At 59.9% G+C, this 4345-nt stretch overlaps 1 long non-coding RNA gene across 1 annotated transcript in view; it reads left to right on the top strand.

Annotated features, from left to right (window-relative positions):
- Window positions 1-3203: 3203 nt before the first annotated feature.
- Window positions 3204-4345, top strand: part of LOC135326582 (uncharacterized) — a 3599-nt gene continuing 2457 nt past the window's right edge. Inside the window, exons 1-3 of the long non-coding RNA XR_010386907.1 lie at window positions 3204-3383; window positions 3578-3733; window positions 3842-4345. The exon at window positions 3842-4345 is cut by the window's right edge and continues 2457 nt beyond it. This is a non-coding gene — a long non-coding RNA (uncharacterized LOC135326582). The remainder of the gene's footprint in view (window positions 3384-3577; window positions 3734-3841) is intronic.

Below are 4345 nucleotides of genomic sequence, written 5' to 3'. Positions count from 1 at the left end.
TGGCCACAGTACATTTTCTCTGTGATATTAATTTCTCCCGTTGTACCAGGCAGACTTTTTATGATTTTTTTTTCAGAGTAATTGTTTTCAGAAGCACCATGGATAAAGAGTGCCCACTAGTGTCAGTTTCTGTACCTTAAAGCTTTTGATACCTTTCAATAACTGACTGACTATGAAAAAATGATTCAGTGATACAGAAAATGCTGGAAAGAACAAGAGCAAAACGTTTATCTTGATTAGAGTTTGAGCAAAATATAATCTTCAATGAAAGCCACTGGTCTTTCCTTGCACTGCAAGGGAGAGGCCCCGGGAGGGTCGTGGAAGGGCGGGGCCAGTGTCGGAGCTGAGCCGGGGCCGGTCGCGGCGGTGTCAGGGGAGCCCCGGGCCGGTGCTGGGGCTCGCGGGGCCGCGCTCGGGGCTCTGCGGCGGTTTCCGGGGGGACGGAAAGGAACGGAATCTGCAGAGGGCCAAAGCTGCCCCAGCGCTGCGGGTGGGGGGCAGGGACTGCGGGGAGCCGCAGCTTTGGGCGCGGCATGCCGGGAGCAGTAGTCTTTGGGCACTGGGCTTCCGGGCGGCCATGTTGCTTGGCATGGCATGCCGGGAGCAGTAGTCTTCTGGCACTGGGCTTCCGGGCCGCCATTTTCGCGTGCACGGTATGCTGGGAGGTGTAGTCTTCTCAGACGGGGCTACTGGGTGACCGTGCTGCGCCTCTCGAGGTGGTCCCGGGGGGTGGGGGTGGGGGGCAGGTCCCTGCCAGCGGGGTTCCCAGCAGGCGGCCGCGTGGCAGGCCAGGAGCTGTAGTTCCAGGGGCCGGTGCCTTCTCAGCCCTGCAGCAGTGGCCCGCTGGGTCTGTTCCTTACTGGACATGTGTCACTCATGCCTGAGTCCCCACCACAGGTCACGGGGGACAGTGGAACGTCCCTGTTTTTCCCCGGTACAGGGCAGGAAGCGTTTTCCATCTCCGGTGGTGTTGCAAGACAACCTTGGAAGCTCAGAAAGAGTGTTCATGCTGTTTAAACTAGGCAGATGAGCAGAACCTCTCTCTCTCTTTCTCTCTCAATTTCCTGGGAGGAAATAATTATTTAATCAAGGTCATGCTAGAACTGCTAAAGCTGTAAAGAAACAGTAAATCAAAATGTTTTGTTTTCTATGTAGACATTGCCAATTTAGCAAAGGAATTCGCGATATCCCCAAACTGAACTGTCCTCATTATAATACAAGAAAATCATGCCCATAGGTCAGAAAGACCTGTGCCCGGGTGAAGACCCCTCCCCTAAGCATGCATAGTAGTAAAATGGTGTGTAAGCAATGTTAGAATTGTATGTAAATCACTAACCAACCAGTGTAAGAGGGAAAGTTGCAAACCTTGCAACTTGTGTAAATGCTACTTGGAAAGCCTGGGGGGTGGGGGTGGGGGGAAGGTGCGCTTGATTTGTGGGGAAAACACCGAGCAGCCAGGCTTGCACAACTCTGAAATAAATAAGCAAATGTCTCTCCTGAGCGTGTCATTATTGGCTTAGTGCACAGCAGGCAACGAATCCGCTTTTCGGACAGCAGCGTGACCAGGCAGGGTTGTCCCCAGGGGCTGGGGCTGTCCCTCTTGGAAATGGGGAGGGCAGGGAGAGTAGGAGGGGTGCTGCGGGCTCCTGGGAGTTGTAGCTTTGCTCAGCATTGGGGCCAGTTAGGCAGCAGCTATGAGGAGCAGCAGTGCTGGGAGGGCACGGTGTGGAGCTGTCCTGCTGTGCAGCACAAGGGAAAGTCGACCAGCACCGTTGCTGTCCGAGGACCCTGGAACAGCCGGAGAGACCCTGGAACAGCCACCCCACGGACACCGTGTCACTGCCTCGCAAGGCCACTGCGTTCAGGTACGTTTGACTACATCCGGCAGAAGAAATGTAAGCCGAAGGATCAGGGCAAATAGCTGCTTGTCTAGGTTTGTTACCTAGCGACGCACTGGCAAAGCTTTTTATGAACACCCGTACTCGATCAAGTGCGTATTCATTCTGTGAATATTAATTACTGCCAGACCGCGTACATCACTGATCCTTTAAAGCAAGTCCATGGTGTTGGGGTAGCACGTGTAGTGGAGACTAAATGCAATACCACCTCATTTTGATGTCGTTCTCTTCTACGAAAGCACTTGGAGCAGATTAAAACATTTCTCGGACTATTTTGTTTATTGAGTGGACCCTGATACTGGGGAAAAGCTGCCATGAAGCAGACCTAGGAGTCAGCTTCCTTAGAGAAGGTGTCTTGTCCTGTATTTGAGGGCTTCCGATACGTTTTGACAGACAATAGTGAATGACGGGTTTCCTTTGGACCCCCCGGGGAGCAGAAAGTTCTGCCTGGAAGGCAAAATGTTTCTTGCGGCTGGGTTGGAAGAAGCTGGCTGCTGATCCAAAGCAGTGACAATTCTGGGGAATCAGGGGAAGTTTTTAAAAGAGAGTCCTTCCCTTTGCTAGAAGGCTATGCACTTCGGTTCCTGATAGCTGTAGTAATCAAGCCAGGTAAGCGACAGGGAGGAGCCCAAGCCATTTTTGTCTAGCGAGTATTTTGCAAGGGGAAAATGAAAGCGCTGCGCCCTGCTCCTTGCTGCCATCGCGTGTCTGGAAAGCGGTACTGCACACCGGGGGTGGGGGTGGGGGGGAAGCACATGCGCATTGCGTTCCGGCGCGCTCACTGCTGCCCTCGCGTGTCGACAAGGCAGCACTGCAGCCGCCGGCGGCCACCGCTGCGTACGAAGACCGTGGCAGGCAGCCGGCGCACACGTGCGCGCTGCCGGTCGCCGTGTTCGCCGCTACTCTGCGCTCTCTCGGGGACGGGTAAGCGAAGGGGCCGCGCTCGTGCCCCCCCGCCCAGTGCTCACGGACCGGGAGCGCTTTTCCCGAGAGGGCTTTTCCTTCTCGGTGCTTCCTGGGGGCGCGGGGACGGGCAGTGCCGTCTCGGAGCTGCTCCGCGGCACTCTCTCCCCGGGGCAGCCCCAGCGCCTGCTCGCTGATCCCCGCCGCTCTCTCGGGCGCGGGCAGAGCAGCCTCGGGGCGCTGGCTGCTCGGCCTGAGCGCCGGGGTGGCGCGGCGGGCTGCGGTTCGCGCGCGGGAGCCGGCCGGCTGCAGCGCGGCGCTGCGACCACGCGAGGGTGGGGCCATTGCGGGTCTCGCCTGCCTCGCGCTGCGCTCCCCCGCCCCTCGCGCTCCCCCGCCCCTCCCGCGCGGTCCTGGGCGGCGCACGCGCGGTGCGGCGGCGCGAGCCCTGGGCGGCCGGCGCACGCGCGGTGCGGTGGCGGGCAAGATGGCGGCGAGCAGGGCGGGTGTTTTCGCTGGACGGCGGCGGGCGAGGGCAGAGGCGGCCTGGAGTCGAGCATGTGGGGGCCGCGGTGAGGCGAGGTGAGGCGAGCGTGTGCCTTCGGGTGCCCGCGGGTGTCGGGCTGTGTCCTGCCAGCCGGGGCCGTCGCTGCGTGGAGGCGGCGGGGCGAGGGGTGGGGCGGGACTCGGGCCCGGCTCCGCGCCGCGCCTGGAGCGCGGCGCTGGGTCTGCCGGAGCGCGGCTCTGACTCTCCCTTTTGCGTGTGTCGCCTGTAGGGCCCCGGTTCCTCCCCAGCGCGGGCCGGGGCGTGCGCTCACCCCTGTGGACGCAGCCTGGAGGAGCAGGGGTGCAGGCGGGCCCCGGAGCGGGATTGTGGCACGGCGTCAGCAGGGGGACGGCTCGTGATGTGGCAGGTGTGCCCGAGAGTGCTGGTAAGTCATGAGGGAGTTTAAAATCTCTGGACTGAACAGGGTTAAGGTCATTTTGAGTCAGATACAATTAGTGCAGCCCCAAGTTATTTGCTTGAGAATTGTGGCTAGGCAAGCAAGAAGATGGGTAGAAGACAGATGCTCCTGGACACCCTGAGGCCTCCCCTGCCCCCAGGCACAGACTGTGGGTACCAGCCGACCTGGGCACCAACTGACTGGAACCACCGCTGAGCCCTGCTGCCTCCTGTACAGCTACCCCAAAGCCATGGGCTTCCCCGGTGCAGCATGTGTCGATGGGTCCTCCATTGCCTCTGACGTCTCCCCAGGCACTCGTACGCTGTGCGGAGGTCTGGATGTCTCCAGCAACGGCACAGCAGCCTGATGCCACCTCTCGTCTGGGACGCGGGGTCCTTTGCAGCTCTTCTGGGATGCGGGGTCCTTGGTGAGTTCCCTGCTGCCTCCTCTGGTGTTCTCTGCGAGCTCATAGATCCCTCCTCCTCCTCCTCCCCCCCCCCACCCCTTTGCCTGTTGGGGTGGGAGACCGGTGGCTCCTCCCGCCGAGCTGACAGCCGCGTGGGGCACCCCTATGTGCTCACTACGCATCTGGGATGGCCC

This window comes from Dromaius novaehollandiae, unplaced genomic scaffold (genome assembly GCF_036370855.1).
Source record: "Dromaius novaehollandiae isolate bDroNov1 unplaced genomic scaffold, bDroNov1.hap1 HAP1_SCAFFOLD_36, whole genome shotgun sequence".
Taxonomy (NCBI): Eukaryota; Metazoa; Chordata; class Aves; order Casuariiformes; family Dromaiidae; genus Dromaius; species Dromaius novaehollandiae.
This window is presented reverse-complemented; position numbering and strand designations above follow the sequence as displayed.